This window comes from Rhinolophus ferrumequinum, chromosome 17 (assembly GCF_004115265.2).
Source record: "Rhinolophus ferrumequinum isolate MPI-CBG mRhiFer1 chromosome 17, mRhiFer1_v1.p, whole genome shotgun sequence".
Lineage (NCBI taxonomy): Eukaryota > Metazoa > Chordata > Mammalia > Chiroptera > Rhinolophidae > Rhinolophus > Rhinolophus ferrumequinum.
This window is the reverse complement of record NC_046300.1, coordinates 64873818-64893096: the sequence shown is the minus strand read 5'-3', so window position 1 is coordinate 64893096 and position 19279 is coordinate 64873818. Positions and strand designations below refer to the sequence as shown.

Below are 19279 nucleotides of genomic sequence, written 5' to 3'. Positions count from 1 at the left end.
CCAGGCTGGTGCTGCTGGCCAAACTTCCTTAGACGAAAACCAGTGGTCAGAACTTTCATAGGAACTTGAGAAGGTTTCTTTCTTGGTATGTTTTTGAGGTTTAAAGCCACAGAAGGATGGCATACCTTGGGGCAGATTACAGCCTTGCAGCCTCAGGTCTGTTCGGTTTGGTCCACACATTTTAAAATAATTTGTGTTGGTTCCCAGCATTTAAATATCAAGAGACTATACCTCGAAAAATCCTGGATTTCTGAGTTTTGTGGAAAATGTGAACAACACTGGTCCACATTCCCGCATGGCAGCTGTGGCTTGGAGCCAGATAGTAGCCGCTGTCTTTAGCTGGGGCATGGCCTAGACTTTGTCAGTCTCCTCTGGACTGCTTTACTCATTCATGTGACCCTCTGTCCCTACAGGTATAGGAGTTTGCAGCCCCTTACCTTAGCATTGCAAAGAAAAAACAGAACAAAATTTGTATCCAGGAGTAAACAATATGTTGAGTATGTCTTTTTGGTGACTAGCTTTAAGACAAAGGAAATTTATGTATATGACTTATAGGAATCTGTATATAATTTATGAAATGTATGTATATAATCTCAGGAATATATAGTATGTGTAGAATACAAATAAATATAATTTTATATAAATTAATGTATTACAAATGTTAGAAATTGTTATAAATTTATATATAATTTCTGTTCTGTAGAATGTAATGTATCATAGAATCTTCAACTGAAGGGACCCTGTGGTAGCCTCTAGTTCTAGTCCAGCTTTCTCCGTTGACTGTTAAGACATTGAAGCCCCGGCCTGGGGAGACACATGATTTGTTTGAGGCCGTACCACCAACCATAGTTGTGTGGGGACAGGATGCCTGTGGCAGGTTGGTGATGCCAGGCAGATGACGGCAGTGAGACACAGTGTGGACCAGACGGAGAGGAACAGAACTTTCAAAGTACATGTCTTTTCTATTATTCTGATAGGCTGAAGTTTAAAGGAAAATATTGTTCTCTACAGTCTGCCAGAATTCTTCACACATCCTCTGTGCCCCACTCTCTGGCCGACTTCTGTAGCAGAATCCAGGCAAATCTTTCCTCTGGCCTCCTCGGCCTTTCCACCAGATGCTCCGAGGCACATGCCTCTAGAACTGGTGTCGTTCTTCCCCTCCCACACGTGCTCACTTTTGTGCATGCTTCATGTTGGTCATTATTGCCACGGGATAGAAGTTCTAATATTGTATTGTATTCTATTTTTTCTTCTCCAATTGCTAATGTTCTTGGTTTCTGGGTCAGATTAATTCTATCTTAGAAACTTCGACCCAAATCAGCATTTGCGCGTGGTCCTCCCCCGTCCTGTGTTCGGTGAGGTGCCCATGCCCTCTTGTTAGGACAGCTGCGGTAGACTGTTTCTTGTCCTTCTTTGTTCTAGCTTCATCACAATCCCAGTTCTTTGTCATCTTCATTGGTTTTCAACCCTGGTCGCAATGCAGTCACTTCGGGACTAAGACTTCCTGAGGTCCGGGCCCCATGCCCAGAAATGGATTGAATTCAGTCAGGGTCAGAACTCGCGCGTCAGCAGGTGCAGAAGCGTCCTCGAGGAATTCTCATGTGCACCTCAGCGCTGCCGAGGACTGCATGGCTCGTGTTCTGAGGGTCGCTGGACTGCTTCCTGAGCCCCGCGTTCTGAGTTCAGTCCTCACTTCTTGGCCTGCGAGGCCCCTCACTGGAGCCCAGCCGCTCCTCCCGGTCCGGTCACCAGGAGTAGCTTGCCCGTCCCTCCTGGAGTCCAGTGCCTCTTGATGACTCTGTGCCTTTGTGCATATGGTTTGCTCCCCCAGCTCCCCCTTTTCTGCTCTAGAAAAACAAAATTTACCTCTTCTTCAAGAACATCACCACCATTAGAACATCTTTTCTCCTGCCAAATTATCACTTATCACAGTATATTAAAATTTACCTGCATACTTGGCTGTCTTGCCCCTCTAGGTCAGAGCTGTTCAACAACACTTTCTTTAATAATGAAAATGTTGACACTATCAAATATGCTAGCCAGTATGTAGCTACCAGCCACGTGTGGCTCTTGAGCACTAGAAATGAGACTCATACAACTGATTTTAATTAAAATATCCACATGTGATTTAATTAAATAACCACTAATACAACTGTTTTGGACAGCACACATCTTGGCTATGAGTTCCTTGAAGGCAGGGACCAACTTTTATTCTCCTTTACATTCCAGTGGCACAGAGTGGTGTTCACGAACATTTGTTAAACGACTGAATGGCTAATGTAGGAGTCGTAGCAGCAATCACTGTCTTCTCTCCTCCACACACATGCCTAAATGAAGGCCTACCAATGAGCGTAACACACATGATCACATTTGACTCACAGAGACCACCCTCGTACCCCATTTTACAAGTAAAGGAATTGAGGACTAGAGAAGTTAAATGACTCATCCAAGTCATAATTATGAAAAATAACATCTGATTGCATCTGCAATTTATCTTTACTTACATTTTAAACAAATTTCTTCTGATATTTTTAGTTCTGTGTTTCTGAAAATATGAACCCTGGAGAGAATGTTCTTTGGCCCTATTTGTCATTTCATATTTCCAGAGGTTGGCTTTTATCCTTTGGTCACTTAAATGATACATTTCTTAAGCCTGGGGCCATTGCTGGCTGGTACAGGTTTCTTGTTTTAACACCAGTACCAAATCTGCCAAAGATGCAAGGTCAAGGTGTGACGCATGACAGAACTTTCATTTACACCATTTTGAAGACTGACTGTAAAGTCTGAGATGCTGGAGGTGGGATGCTGACGATATGATCAAAACTGAAGTTGAGGAGACCACAGGTCATGAAAGGAAATGGCATCAAGGCTCATCTGAGACCTTCATGTAAAATTGTCTTGTAACCTGCAAGCTTTTTTTGGTGCAGAGTTTAAATTAGGCTACTGTTAGTCGTGGGAGGGTAATTGCATTTTTGGTGGATAGTGAATCTCAATTCTTATTTATAAGAAGTCTATTTGATTAAATCCTTATAGCTTTCTTGCTCATTCTATTTTCTTTATATCATATTATGAACAATAAGGTAATTTTACTTTAAGAAAACATAAGATTTTTTTCTTCCATTTATATCTCAGCCATCCCATAAATATCATCCGTGGTAACATTTTTTATATCTTTAGAGCTGGAAACAAATACTATGCAGATGCAATCTGCCTGACCTCACCTTGCTGAATGATTTTAGTGGGGAGAGGAACTAAGATTACTTATTGAGAAGAGTTGATTTTGTGAAAGAACCGAAGAATTATTGTCATCAACTTTGTTTATTAAAGTTCATCAACTTTTTCATTCAAAAAGATATGTTAGTTGTACACCTGAAACTAGTATAATGTTGTATGTCAATTATAGCTCAAATAATTAAGTAATTAAGTAGGTGCATTAAGTGCCTTTAATAGAATAGGCCTACAGGATACCGGGAGAAACTGTTGATTAGACCATTATAATGATATGGAATCATCGTTATATTAGGACAAGGACTGTATGCAAATAGAACAAATAACAGAGCATAGATCTAAAGAGAGGTTAGAGAATGCTTCTTGGAGCACGTGACATTCATGCCCGAGCTGTGACAGGTGACTTCTCTAGGAGAAGAGGGGCAGAGTGATCTGTGGAAGGCTGCTCTGTACAAAGGCGCAGCGATGTGCAGTGGAGTCTGCTGAAGGTAGAAAGGACATCAGCAAATAGCAAGAGGTGCGACCAGAAGACCAGGCCGTGGCCAACATCTAGAAGGGCCCTCTGAGGACCTTCGGACATTTCAACTTGACCTTCTGGGCCTTAGGAGGCTAAGAACGTTGTAAGCAGCGGTGGGACTTGCACTTGGGAAGCATGTGACATTAAGCATCCACATCCATTGCGAGATGCATCCCGGTTTCAAAAATATGAAGATATGGTTAGGGAAGCTATCCAGGAATTGAGAAAACTTTGTAAACTTCCATTTTATTGGATTCGTTTGTCTTCCGTATGGGCAGGTTTGAAGAGAGCAAGTCCAAGGGCAGGGAAGAGCCTTGAGAAGGCAATTGTAGGAGTCCATGCAAGGCTGTCTTGTGCGGGCTTGTGAGTCCCGACTGGGATGAAGAAAAGGGAATGGAACTGACCTGTTGTTGGGTGTAGTGCAGGAGGCATCAGAGCTGCCTGCAGAGAGTGTTTGGCTTCATTTGCTGGTGGATGGTGGTAACTTCACTAAAGGGAGGACCATGGGAGGAGACGTAGTCGGAGGAAAGGAGGGTGTGAAGAACTTGGGGGATAATGGAAGGCCAAAGTCCCAGGGAGGACAGCGGAGAAGTATTTGAGAAGAAGAGAGGGTCAGCCCTGCCAAATGGAGCCAGCAGACCAGATCATAAGAGACTGAAAACTGGATGACCTTGGCCCCAGGGGTCACAGTGCTGTGGGGAGGATTGAAGGAGGTGTGGGAGGTGAATAAATGGAGATCAGGAGTGTCAGCGACTCTTTCCAGAAATTTGGGAATGCAAGGAGATGAGAAGGGGACATGAGACTAAGAGAAGAATTTGCTTAATTTGTTTGATAACAGAGATTTCAAGTTCTAACCAGAATCTTCTACTTAAACCTTATTGAAAAAAATTAAATTTCAGAAAGTTAGATGCCTTTCTAAGTGGCAGTTAACTAACACTAAGTTAGAAGCTTTTTGGAGGAAAGCAGAACAGTCTGGTGGGAGCACAGCAAGCTGGATGGTACAGGACAGAAATCTATAGAAGAACCGCTCCTCATAATAACAAATAACAAATAACAACCTGTCATGTGGTCTGGGGGGTGTTGGTGTCAATAGAGTCAGCCCCACACGGCTGCTCAGAGAGTTCAGAGGTCCTTGTGGGTGTAAAGCGTGAAGTGGTTATTGGAAGCGTATGTATTTGAGAAAAGATTTCCATCCAAATGTGAAGGCTAAGCAAGTTGTGGTGCCAAAGAGCTCAAGTGGTTTTGGAGACAGTTCACTTAATGGCAGCATCACGGCCCCGATAATAATGTCAGAAGTACAGCACTTGAAAGTGTTTCTGCCCTCTTTTGGGTTCCGTGTGATTCCATCCTTCTGGGGAAAGTCCTCCTCACCCCTGAGTTGTGTGTGCTTTCCCAGTGGCACACACCTTCATGCTCAGTAACCATGTTATTGTGTGGTGTATTTCGGTGTCCTGAGAAGTGAAAAATGGGGAGGGGACACGCTTTTCTTTGTTTTACTTTGAAAAGGTTTTTACTACTAGGTTCTTGACATCTTCCATCTTAGTTTATCTTTAATTTATCTTTAACTGGAACCATTTTGTCCATTAGCTCTATTCTAATTACGTCTCAAAATGGTCAGATTTGTAGGCATACACATGACAGAGAAAATGCAGAAAGTCAGCCAGCCTCTCCTGATACTCAACAGCAGTCTGCGTCCAAATAGTGGGAAAGTTTATTTGCTTTTTCTGAGGATGTGCTAAGTGATTTTGCAGTTTGAGTAGTGTGGCCTTATAGCACTTAGGCCTGCATTTATTAAATAAATTTGTTCTCTAACTCAAGTGTTAAGTATGTATTATGAAACCTCAAAGCCAATTTCAGTGATTGCAATGTGCAAATATTTTTTAAATTATGTAATTAAAGAGGACTTGGCCTGCAAGGTCCATCGAAGTAATTTATTAATTGAACAGTCTGATTTAATTGTACGTTATTTTCGTTTATTCAGGGAAGTGCCTGCATCTCTTGCAGAGAGAGGAGCCTCTCATGGGCCTGTCACTGGACGTGCAGAGGTCTCTCCAAGAAATGTGGAGGATCCAGTTAAATATTAACCAAGAAGAGTGGACTTGTTCCCTCTCTCCCCAAAACTCTGTTTTGATTTCCAAGTCTTATGATTTTTAAAGGGGGAAAAAGAAAATCTTGCTGTGTAGAATTATTTGTAATTTGCTCTGTTTATCAGCATATTATTTAAACATGAATCACCCTTTTCTTTTTAATTGTGCCAGTGTACAGGGTTGTATCAAGTACGTGAATAACAGGAGAAGCCCCTTTAATTCAGTGTTAGCTCCATCTAGCTATGGCGAAAGCCATGCCGTATCTGTTTCCTTAAAATGTCATTTTAAAGGTATTGTGGTTTCGGAGCAGCAGCTGTGACTGAAAAGTATGTAAACTAAGCTGTTCTTGCTCATATCATTTTTATATTCTTATGTCAGACCAGAAGGCTGCTTTAAATTTATTTTTCATTGTGTATTAGTTCTAGAGCCTGTTTTTTTCCTTTCCTTGGGAACATATGTTCTTTGGGATGTGTGATACTCAAGTGCTTAAGAAAATAACAATTGTGGGGGGAGGGAGGTACCAAAATAGTTTTTATTTGAGTATTATATTTGGGAGAAGATTAATTTAAAAAATTAACTCTCACAAAGTAGAATTTTTGGGCCTAGCATCTGTGTTTTAGGAAATGAAATAATTTAGGCATACTGTACTAAGTCACGTGAAAGGCAGTAACTTTTAGAAGCCCAAATTGCTTTCCCAAAAGGAAAATATTTTTTGTTACTATTAAATATAGTTTATATTGCTACTTTAGAACTTTTTTTCTCCAGTGGGGCCATTTACTTAAATTCTTAGTTAATATTTCTATATAGAAACGTCTTTGTCTCCGGAGCTCGCCTTTGCAAATTCCCATTTAATATGCGGTTGTGGATAAGTATTTATTCATACTGTGTGGTGCCCCACACCTGATCAAGTGACGGTATGGCGTCATGTCAGCCAGAAAAATGAGTGACTTTTGAGTAATGGTGGCATAGAAGGAATAGAGGGTTGAAGGAAATGATAATAATGGGAAACTTTTTTCCTCTCCTATATATTTCAGCATGTATAGTGCCACAACTCTGCTGTGGAAATGTGGAACGTTGAATAGAGAAATATTCCTTTTCCTAAAGAGTTGTAAAAGCAGGGTAGAAGTATGAGCTATTAGAAATTTCCATGGTAAATATAATTTGATTACATGTGTTGGTAATTTCCCTCAGAGCTCAGGATTTCACTTTGAGAGTTGTTTCACAATGATGTATTTCTTTCCAGCTTTTGAAAACAAATTGAGCCCTAAGAATTTGCCCTAGGATTCCACTGATTTGCTTCATGAGTTTAGGCCTACATACAGATGCCCCCGTGGGGGAAGTAACTTGAGGAGGAGGTGGCCCCTTGTGGGTCCGCTGCTCTGCTGGTCGCAGCCTTTTTGTCTCTCTGGGTCCCAGGTTGTGGCTTCCTCTGGGTCATAAGCTGGCCCTGGTGGCCTTTGCATCCTAGCTTTGGAAAAGGACCTGTCAGAGCATCTGAGATGATAGTCCAAGAAGCTAACAGGTGCAGCACAGATAGGGGCCCTCCGTGATGAACGCTAGGCACAGCCCGCACGCAGGGCACTGGGGACCCTGCTGTGCCATGCAGGATTCTGGGAAGGTCAGAGTAGTGGCCGAGTGTGTACTAAAACAGCTCAGTGCAAATGCTGTTTTCCAACTAGTACACAGGTGTTTCAGTATTTTAATCACTCATTCAGGTGACCACCATGTACCAGTTGGACTTCTTCGCTGAGTACCACTTTTTTGCCCCATGAGGAGACTGAAGTCTAGAGAAGGAAAGCGTCTTACGAGATTCTAGCTGAGTCACTAGGAGTTTCTCCAACTGTGTTTCCCCGAAAATAAGACCTAACCGGAAATAAGCCCTAGCATGATTTTTCAGGATGACATCTCCTGAACATAAGCCCTAATGCGTCTTTTGGAGCAAAAATTAATATAAGACCCGGTCTTATTTTGGGGGAAACACGGTAGTGGATCCAGGAGTAGAAATTCCCTCTCGTGTCTTTCACTTCCCTTTGTTCTTTCCACTTCTCTTTGTTCCCTCTTAAATCAGGTATGGAAATACCTCCTTTTCCACCTACTTCAAACCAGAGTTGATTAGAAGGAGTTTTCTTAGGAATAATAAAAGTGAGAGGAAAAAACAAGATGCCTGGAGAACTGAAGTCATGACTTTCTAGAAGAAAGCTTTTTTAGGTTCTAGCTTCAGGTGGCGTGACTGGTGTTTCTAGCAGCCACGTTTTCTAGCCCCTGCTTTTCTACCCCTGTTGGGAGTCAGAAGCTCTCTTCTTCATGCCTTTTCCCACACCACCTCCTTGGCTCCTTTCATACTGAATCTATGCCCAGGTGGGGGTGCCTTGCTTAGACCCCTAGAGCGGTACGTTTCAGCTCTAAAATGTGTTCATTCTTCTCTCTCATCTGAGATTTTTCCCATCTAAGCCTCATTCCTTACATTTAAAAGTCTGGGTCACACAATCAGTGCAGAAGAACTTGAATTTTGGTCATGAAGACACAATACATCTCACTTGATCCCCAGACTGCTTTTGGGGGGACATCCTCGTCTATTGTCATTGGTAAAACTTGGTCAAGGAATTTCTGGTAAAATAAATCTACCTGTTTCTACTCTGAATGGGCTTTGTGCTTTTCCATTATTATTATTATTATTATTATTATTATTATTATTATTATTTGTCACTATTAACACTCAGGTATGACTGGGTGGTGATTTTTTTCCCCACCCCACTGAAGAAGCTCATAAAAGATTGTATGGCGTGGAAAGTGCCTTAGCAATTAAATAAAAGACTGGTTCATATAAAGAGACTTGTTTCTATATGGAAAATATGAGCCTTTCTTTTTCTTTTTTCTTTTTTTTTTTTTTTACATAGACCAGGTGTGGATTAGTTCACTGAACCTTTCACCCAGCCGTATTCCCGCCTGTAATTCTTCTGAGGCATAGTTCAACCAAGTCAAAGAAACATGTTATTAGAGGTGAGCTGAAAGGCATTTAAAAAATAAACAAACTGTTTAAGATCCTAAATCAGTAGTGGAATCTATATGCACAGACTTGAAACGTACAAGAAAATGTGTTTGGATACCTTGGGGTTCCAGGCTGGATTCTCCTCCTGGCTTCTTCGAACATCTCCCCAAAGTGTTCTTTGGCCTTTGGCAGGGCAAGCAGCTGACGCTGAGCTTGGATTGTTGCTCTTGTAGCTAATGACTTTCCCTCCATGGAGGTAGACGAGACTCCAATCTTAAATCTACAATTCTCCAGCTAACATTGAGGGGGAAAGTAAGGACTTTGATTTTATTTTAGCATTGTGCTCTTAAGAAGTTTGAGATCTGGTATACATTGTCTTCTTTTTTCTAGTCTGTAGCCTGGCGCCTAACCAGATATTATTAATGAGCTGTAGAGACAGCAGAAATGAAGCATAGGAAGTTTTAGATTTACTTCAGTTATGTCATCCCTAGTTATGAAAACAGCGGTTATCACTTCTGTAGCACTTACTACGTGCCAGGCACTTTTCTAAGCATTTTTTTTATGCATTATTCCTCAGGTGCACATTATGCACTACAGTTAAGCCCATTTTATGGATGAGCACCCTAGGGACAGAGAACTTAACTAACTTGCCTGCATCCCCAAGGCCAGTAAGCAGCAGAGCTGAGTTTTGAACTCAGGCACTCAAATCTGTGTAGGGTCTGAACTGTCTCCAGCTCAACTGTGCTGTGCAGTACTATGTGCTGTAATCTGAGTGTGAATTGAGGTAGCCGAAGGACACGTTGAAAAATAAACATATGCATCCTACACACTGTCAGCCTTGCGCCTGCCCTATTTTTCCCTACTTGAAACATTTTTCTGTTTTCTTTTGGGTTTTTTTTGTTGTTGTTGTTTTTACACTCTAGCCAGCTAAGGACTGGGTACCAATCATTTGCATCCTGTTGCATGGCTTCTCCCTTGATTATCTTAAACTTTCATTGTGATTGTGGAATTGTGGGAAGGCATTTCCCCACATTTACAGTAATTCGAAAAAGCAGGAACAAAGGAGGAGAGGCATTTTAGGGGCGAGTCTTCCTGAATCACCCTTTATGAGGTAAGCGGTTCCTTCCAAGGGGAACCAGAAGCACCCACCAGGTGCTTCACCCAGGCCTTCATCATGGACACACAGCTCCTTTCAGACACTTACATGTAGCTGGGAAGGATTGTCCACACCCGCCCACCTATCCCTGCACTTTACATGACAGAAAAGGGAGTGAGTTCAGGCAGCAGCTTCATCTAGTGCACTTCTGAGTAGTTCTGCTTCCTTGAAGACACATGCTAAGCTTGTCAGAGTCATCTGCCCGTTTCAGCCATTCTTGTTTGAGGAACTGGAGGAGCAGCACCACCTCTGAACAGCCATGCCAGGTTTCTACCAAGTGTCCCTCCTGCTTCATCAAGTTCTGGGGCGTTCGGCGGAGCTGTACTGTCGTAGGGACTAAAGGTTCCCTAGCATCCATGTTAGCATAGCATCCGATAAGTATCAGAAACCTTTGGAGCCAAAGAGCCAGGAGGGTGGGGCCCACCTGGTTCCAAATTATGTTGGCATTTTTAGTGGGAGTGAGGGAGGTGGGGAGCTTTGGAAAAGCCTTGGGATGGGTTAAAGTTGAGTGTAGAAGGAGCTGGAATCTGCAAATGTCAGGGAATTCAGGAAGAGAGGCATGGGAAAGGAAATGGGATGAAAAGGTGCCAGGAAAAGTTGCGTCATCCTTTGGCTTTTCCCTGGTGGCCAAAAGGTAAGTTTCTCCTTTCAGGTCAGTTGCAGGCACTGTGGGCACATCGCTGCCAAGTTTTACTGATGAAGTCGGGATGTGGTTAATACTGGGAGACCGTGATTTTCAGGGAAGGATTGTTGGGAGGTCTTCCCAACCGCACTGACTGTGAATGGCTTCATTCGTGAGTGTCTTTCTCCCTGGGTCAGTATGCCCACAATAAAATTTAACGTGGAGCCACTTGGAGTCTTTTCTATGGGCAGCCGGAGTTCTAGCATAACACTAGGTGTGTTGTACACATAACAGTAGGAATAGAGGAGCTGGAATGAAATACAGAAATGTTTTTATTCAACTTACGTGCTGGTTAGTGTTCCTTATTCCATACATCCTTATTGAACTACTGCCATGTGTAGCTACTGTTCTGTACTGGGATGCAGCTTGCAAGACTCATGAAGTCCTTGCCTTCATGGAGTTTATATTCTGATATTTTGTCCCAAACTGAAATGCACATAGTCAACATTAATATGACTGGTCTTATCTGTTGCTCAAACTTTCCCAGAAAAACCAAACAAAATCAGTTTAGCTACAGATTGGAGCCGCCAGAAGCCAGATGTGGCCACGGGAAGAATATCTGTGAGAGCTTGTCATCTGGCTCCAGCTGTGCAACCTACGTCTGGTAGGAAGCCATGAGCTGTGTCTGCCAACTGGTGGCCAGACAGCAGTGCAGGCTTAAACAATTAGCGGGATCCCTCACCCGCGGCGGGATTCGCTGTGTGTGTCCTAGGATTACCACTGCTGTCCACACCAGAAGCTCTGTGGTCCTGGGCAGACCACGCCCAGAAGGGAACAAAAACTCAGCCCCCTGAGAATCTAGGCAAGGCCTTGTTATCCTGGATCGTGGAGATGGATGCAGGGGAGGTGGAAAACCATTGTCAGCAAGAAAACAGACGTAAGCCAGACGTGGCCCTGTCCCCACCTACTGCCCACCTTGTGAGTCTTGACTCTGACTGAGAAGGCTTGCCTGATACAGAATCCTGTCCCTGGCACGCCCTGCAGAAAAACCAAGGGTAGAGTTGTCCTGTGAGGATATCTCTTTTTCCAGTTACTATTATTAATTGTTGGAACCATTTATGATGGCCTATACTGATTTTATCCAAAAAGATTTCCATTAAAAGCTTTAATTCCCACCTTTGAAAGCAATTGGATACCTACAGATGTGCCTTAACTTTTCAAATATCTATTATATCTGCCTGCCCAAATAAGTACATAAAGAAATAAAATGCTTCAGCTTTATCAGCATTTGGAAGATTTTTTAATAAACTGTAGAGTTTCTGGTTAAATGGACCAGGCAGGCTCTGCTAGCATGTGGGGAAATAATGATTTTCATCATCCATTGTCCGGCAAGTTCCTGACACCACAGTAGTTGCTCAGCAAATGTTTGTAGAATGAGCCAAACAAGGAAAATTCAATGAGCATGCTGACTTTCAAGGATGGCGATTAAAAATGAATGCAGTTATTTCCAATACATGGGGGAAACAACCCACAATTTAGAGCGAAAAGGAAAAGTAAAGGTTTAATTGGAATAATTTTAGGATCCTTTTTTTAAAATGTCCACATCTAGTATCTGCGTATAACAGAAAACACAGGGAGGTAGAGATTAAGGTTTTGAAGGGGGTTTCTCTTGAGCCTAAATAGATATATCCATGGGGGAAATCTCCACTTATCACAGTGAAATTCTCAGTGGTTTTCAAAGAAGTCCTACTCCAAGTAAGTAACAATGACAACAAAATCGTTGAAGGGAGAAAAAAAATTAAGGTACTAGTTTATGTGTAAAAATCCACTTTTCCATTCTGAGTGCATTGTGTAAATTTGCAATGCAGGAAACATAAGTGAAGCCATTTGGTTTTGTGGCATTGGTGTGGGCTGACTAAGGGGGTGAGGGGTAGAGCTGAGGCATTGATATAGTACGAGGAGGCCAGATGGTTGCATCACACATCTTTTGTGTTCTTGTTTGCTTCTTAAAGCAGTTGCAGAATTTTGCCCTTGGCAATATTTTCTTCGTGCTTGTATGTTCTGCTACGAATTTACTTTTGTCAGAGTACTTTGAAAGAAAAGCCTTGCTCTAATTTTTTTTTTTTTACTTACGTTATAAACTTGTGAAGTCAACAGTGTGTTCATAAAAATATTTTTTAAATGTTAAGTATGTTAGTAAATAGCGGGCAGATCAGCTTTTCTTTTTTCTTAGCACAGTGATTTCTACCATATTTTATGTCAATTCACAGAAAGATTTTTATAATATTATGAATGTGGGGTGGATGGATGGAGACAGGTAGATAGATAGAGATAGATAGATAGATAGATAGATAGAACAGATACATTGTTATTCCAGTAGTAATGAGGCTTATCTGATTTAGAAATTTTAACTTTTTCTATTACTTTTAACAGGTTCTCAGGTTGTGGTTTCCCTGGTGTGTTTTATCGGCATGTCTGCCTTGGTGCTATTTACGTGAGAGTGGTTTGGGGCAGGTTGCTGGGTTTCGCCTATGTGTTTGCTTGGCATTTATTATAACTGTTTATCACACCACCATTGAAATTTATGTTTATTTCCTACTAAAAGCAAATTATATTTTGCGATCACCAGTGGCAAGGGGATATTTAAGATATTCTAACTGCATGTAAGGGATGATATTTTATCACTGAATGCTTTTAATAAGGAATTGCTTTGGAGCTATTTTTTCCCCAACATGATGGAATGCTTCAGAATAATTTAATGTCCTTTTCACAGTCCCAGTTTATCTCTTTTTTCTTTGCTCAAACAAGAGAAGAGCACAAATGTGGGATACTTGGGCAAGGGTTTATTCTCCTGTTGTGCATTGATTTCCAGTTTTAGTTGGAACCTTCAGTCCCTGATGAGAAAACAGGAAACTTACAGTCCTAACCTTATTGAAATCTCTGCCTGGTTTAGTCACAAGTCTGAGGCAACTCCTTCCAATAATGAAGCCATTGTACGCATCATATCTGATCAGTTCTTGAAATGTTTTAGTAAGTCTATCTTACAACATTATAAGAAGATAATCAGCAGACTTAGAAGGTCCCCATCTGGACTGTAGAGTTCTTTTACTGAAAGATGTTTTGCCTTTTTGAGATAGCTCTCGCGTTTCATCATCTGTTCCGCGGAGATGAAGTGCATATGAAAAGTCAGTGACTCTGAATCCATCTGTTGTTATTATTTTCCACTGATAATTGGCTTGAACAATGAAATGTCTGTGTCTGCAGCCTTTGAAACTGTACACCCTGTTTATTTTCTGGAGGTCTCACTGCAACTACTCCCCCCGCCCCCCAGTTTTTCCCTCTTCATACTCTCTCAAGCTTACAACCAGTGGCGTTCTGTGAGGATGACATCTTTGACTCTGTGCATCAGTATGTGTCACTCAGCATCTAAAGCTTGCATACGGGTTTTTGTCTCAGCCCCTGTGTCTGTGCCGTTTGCTGCAGGATCCGGCACTCTGGCAGCAGGATCTTAGCTGGGTCACAGTGCGTGGATCCCTCACCTGGACTGTCATCTTTGTTTCGCTGTCCTCATTAAAATATTAATTTAGAGTACAGTGTCTAATACCTGTGGAATCAGATACGACCTATAATTGTATATTTGGTTGCATGCAGGTTTGCACGATACAAAGCATTAATATTGGATTCCACTAACAGCACGTCCATTAGCTTGCTCGACCACTATGAGATACCCACGAGCTGGGCAGCATAACTACCCACCAGAACTGCCAAAACAGTCATTAGAAGCTCCGTGGGGATGGCCAGAGGCTTTTTCTAGTGATATACTGATGAAATTTTGTTCTATGGTTTATTTGCATCAAGGTTACATCACTGTCGTCTATGAAAGTGGTTATCTAACACGTTCTTTGGAAGGTCGTTTCAAGACAAAATAGTGAACAGAGTAGGAGTCTTTAGTTTCTGTGGGAACCCCTCTTAGAGAACCTGTGTTTTCTTCTTTGGGGCTTTCGGAATCTTTTCATTTTGTTTCTCTTGTCTCCATGGTATGCCGTAATATGTGTTTGAAATGGACTTTCTGTTGTTTTGTTTGTAATTTTTTTTAACTTTTCAGTAAAATTGTTTTGCTTGTGTGGCAGAAAAAGTCAGAAAACAGTGTTGTATTAATAAAATAAAGCTCGCTTTTGAGCTAGAAAGCCACCTTATTTCCCTTGGCTAGCTGGCATAATCGCAGTGCGCTCTCTGAGGCCCTGAAGGATGTGTGACCCGCCCTTCTTGGTCCAAAGAACAATTAGACACATCCTATGGAGTAGCAGAGCCAAGTTTGCCCCCGAGGTACCAGGTGGCATTAGAGGGAAGTAGGTGAACATAATCTTATTTGTGTTTCAATCAAAATCATTCAGTACTGCAAAAGTTATAAAAAAGAATTAGTTGCTAAGAGCGGCGTGTAGCTGGAACATGCAGGAAGCGGTTAGTTTGGGTGAGTGTGAGTCGACTCCGACACCAAGTAAAGGCAGTAGTGAATTCCTCGTGCCTGCATGTGTGTCCCCTCTTGCTTCGATTGTCAGTGCTAAGGACAAATTACACTGAGGTATGGCACATTTTCTGCCGAAATAGAGAAAATTGTTGACTGTAATTATGTTATTTAATTGAAATTATAAGTGGTTAGGCCACTCAGTTAAAAGCATCTTTTCTAATATATGGGTAATGTTTTTAAATGAATGGTCATGGATTGATGACATTTGAAAGGCAGGCATTTGGGATGTATTTTTGGACGACTCAAGTTATTTTCCTTAAATTATTAATGAACTAAAGAATGTAAAGTGGCATTTTTTTTGGTTTTTTCTCTTTAATTAGAAATGCATGCATGGATATTATATGTGTGAGTGTGTATATACACATGTATATGCGTGTACACAAATGCATGTGTGTACATTTTTATATGTGTATAAAATAGATCTTTCTGTAGGCTCACAAGGATCAGTTTATAATGTGTAAAGCAGAGAACGAGGTATATACTTGACCTTGAATTGTGGCAGAAAATGTGATTGTTTAAAACTCTCACTGAATGTTTGCGATCTTAAATGCAAACTACAGTAAAACTCTGTGTTTCACTCCGATGTGTCTCATGCCAAGTTCTTCTAGGAGTAGCTGGAGATACAACAATAGCACTGTATCCCCTCCCTGTACCACCTCGCCACGAGCCAGTTCATAATTTCTAATGAATGCAGTTCCTTTTAATTGTTAGTATAGCAACAAAACCTTTAACTGTCTCCTGTTTAGTCCTTGTCCCCTGGAACCGGCGGTGTCTCCTGTCAGAGAGAGGGCAGGTAGAAGACACAGCGGGCGTCTGATTGAGCCAGTTATTCATTTGCTGAGTGTTTGTGTTTATGCAAAGGGGCCTCTTCCTGCATATTTAATCTAGAGTAAGGCAGTGGCTTTTGTTGTGTTTAGCCCACATACCTTCAGTCCTTCCTCACACAGCCGCCAGCCCGGGAGCCCTGAGCCCGCAGGCTTACCAAGCGCCTGTAGTTTCTCCCTCTCAAACTCTCAACTTTCTTCCTTGCGTGAAAATTGCCTCCGCGGCCTCAAAGCTTTCCTTCCTCACCATGAACGGGTAAGTGCATTGGAAGCCAAGGCTGATACTTTTGTTTCATTTTACAAATGTTGAGAGGCTACTTTGCTGCTCTTCTGGGCGCCTCCTGACAGCGGTCCTGGTTCCTGGACTGTTGTCATTTGCTGGCTCCGTTGAAATAGACAAGTACAGGTGCCTTTTAGGAAATGTGTCTGAATTTTGAACTGGCAGGGAGAGGTACTTGGGGCGTGAGGGGGGGGGGGCGGAAAGGGGGAGAGAAAAAGAAAGAGAGAGAACAGCTTTATTATTCTTTGTCCTAACAAATCCCGTTTTGTAACTATCCTGGAGATAATGCTGCCATTGTTTGCTAAAAGGCTTCAAACAGTGTGCAAGAGTGAACTGTAAGAAAGCAGTGCAACTCTGCAGCTGTATTGTCTATACCCAGGCCAGGGTCCTCCCGCAGGTCTGTGCCGGAGTAGGAAGGGTTTTCTTCAGTGGAAATGGAATCGTCTCTTCATTGATATTAATAGCACACTGGAGATGTGGCCCGTGATGCTCAGGGAGGCGTTCTGGAGGGAAGGAAATCTGATCTTGCTGGGGGAAGATGACAGCCTCTTGGCCCCACGGTGGAGGACACATCCATCCAGGCCGAGCCTGCATAATGGCATCCTGATTTAACTGTTTGTTCTAGGAATTCTCATCGTGAGCTGTTTGTTTTACTATGTGGGGTCTTGCTATTTTTTGTTCCAGTACTGTCTTTAGAAATCACCATATTCAGTGTCTAATCCAGTGTTTTTTAAAAAAGTCAATTTAAAAAAAAGACTCAGAAATTGATGCACTGTACACTTCTTTCATCCTGGGGTGTGTTGGTAGAATTCTGCATTCTTTTATAGTGTTTTAATTTCAAAAATGAAATGCCAGAATTCGGAAGGACGAGTCATCCAGGCAGATATGTCCTCTGTAAAGATATTTCGGGGACTATGAATTGTGTCCAAGGTCTAAAAGGAGTCTTCATTACCAGTTAACTGTTGCCTCGGTTTGAGTTACTCTTTTCAACAGAAGAGTGTGCTGTTCCCCCGCAGGTTGGAAAGTGAGAATTTAAATAAAATTTCATCAACCTTATTAAAATATATAGGGACTTCGGTCTTCTTGGGTACAAATCAGTCTAGAGACTTACTTAGAAGCATTTATTAACAGTGAGGCTGCTGAAGGTTTTTAATAATAAAATTACAAATACCCTATCTAATTGTAAGTATATGACTTTTATACTCAGTTTTTAAGGGGAAAATACTTTTTTTTTAATGAGGAAAAGTAACTCCGTCAGAGCACCTTCTGTGATTAGCGCTATTGTATTCTTAAATTTTGATTGATAGAGATAATAGTTTTCACTTAAAAATACAGACAGGTACTTTAACTTTCCATGACAATAGCTATTTGCATTTCTTTTATCTTTTTGTTTAACATTTGTGGGGGTTGGGATGGATTTGATTATTAACTCTTATTGCACACTAAAGGTAAATTTAAAACAAAGGCTTTGTTAGCGCTTCAGAGAGAAAATAGCATATATTGTTTGTAGGTTTCAACGTTTAAAGGCTGTTACAGGATACCTATAAAATATTTTCACATGGCCATGACCAGGTCTTTACTATTCTGTAAGTTAAGAGAGAGTGGTTTTTTCCAAGTGAAGTAAGCCAGTGTGGGGTTGCTTGGGGGCTGCGGCCTGAAGGATTGTACTGGCACACCTCTGCTGGGCTTGCCTGGACCATGTGGCTTACTCTAGTTACAGTATTTTAGCTTTTCCTTACTAGATGGACCCCGAAGTTAGGTCCTATGATTTGGTGAAGGTCCCAGAGACTAAGGAGGAAGAAGTGAAATGTTCTTGCTGCAATGGGAGTGGGTGTTGGGGAACGATGGATCCAAAGTGGTAGATTTCTTTGATAGAGAGAGATCAGAGAAACACTCTAACTGGGAACCAGCAAACCTGGGTGATGTCCAGGGTCGCCTCTGGCCCCACCGGCTGGAGCTGCACGATTTCCTTTTATCCCTGTTGTGTTCTCCCTGCTTCTCTCTTTTCTTCTTTTCTCTTTTCCTTCCCTTTCTTTTTCCTTTTTCTTTTTGTAAACCTGACTCAAAATGTAGCCAATTTGGAAATTATTAGAAGTATAGAAAAAACAGATTGGGATTGACTTCTGAGTGGATTTTCTTGTCTTGAGGGCAGAGAATGAAGTGACCCTTGTATTAGACTGTTTGAGCTAGTCAAATTTGTGTTGATATGCTGCTGTTTTTCTAAGAAATCTGATAAACCGGACATAAAAGCCCACGAGGTAAGATTCACTAGTTAAAGAGACAGCAGTCTCTTGGAAATTGGCCCGTGTAGACCTTCTGTTTTCTCAAAGGAAGGATATGTCATTTGATTGGAGTGTGTGGAAGTATGGGAAGTTTGAACCTTGTTTCCGCACTTCAAGAAAAGGGATTCTCCAGCCAGAGAGGAGCTACTAACCTGCTACCTTCTCCCTGGGCCAGGACCGGCTCTGACTGTCCTTGCATGCCCAGGGGCACTGAGGCCCAGTGGGTTCTCAGCCAACATTTGTGGGACTGAAGGTTGAAATGAAATATGTTGGCCATCCTTCAGAGTCACTTTTGTACAGTTGTATAAAATGAAATATAATGCAGAATTCCTGATGGAAATAATTTCTTTTAGTGGCCATGAAAGAAAAGGGGGAAATGCTTTTAATGGGAAAAATAGAGTGTATATTGTTCATTTTCCATCGTGTGAGATGAAGTCACACCTCCACATAACCTGCAACTCAGTCCCAGGGAGGCCATACCAGTTTGCACTATGTATTTATCACACAAATTAAATTATGAGCAAATACACACATAGACAGTGTGACATTGAGACACTAAGTGGTCTTCAGAGTAAAATTCCTAGTGGGGTTGGGGGTTGGGAAGGAAGAAGAAGTGGAAGGTACAGTAAGTTCCCTGAGCTGGCGTCAAAGCTGTAGGTTAAGGACTTCATCAAGGTCCTTACGGCCATCCCATAGCTTCCCGTGGGGAACACGGTTGCAAACAATAGTGAAGAGGCCACACAGGGACCGATTCTAGTGGTCACAG

The 19279-nt window shown here is 41.9% G+C and overlaps 1 protein-coding gene across 4 annotated transcripts in view; it reads left to right on the top strand.

The window, feature by feature from the left end:
* The window catches only part of FOXP1 (forkhead box P1), a 564989-nt gene that overhangs the window by 230525 nt on the left and 315185 nt on the right, over positions 1–19279 (top strand). Inside the window, exon 1 of one of the 4 annotated variants that reach the window (XM_033131906.1) lies at positions 16123–16207. The exons of the other annotated variants lie outside the window; for them this stretch is intronic. The gene's annotated coding sequence lies outside the window, so the exon portion shown is untranslated. Of the gene's footprint in view, positions 1–16122; positions 16208–19279 lie in introns of those variants that run through there. 4 annotated transcript variants of the gene reach the window in all.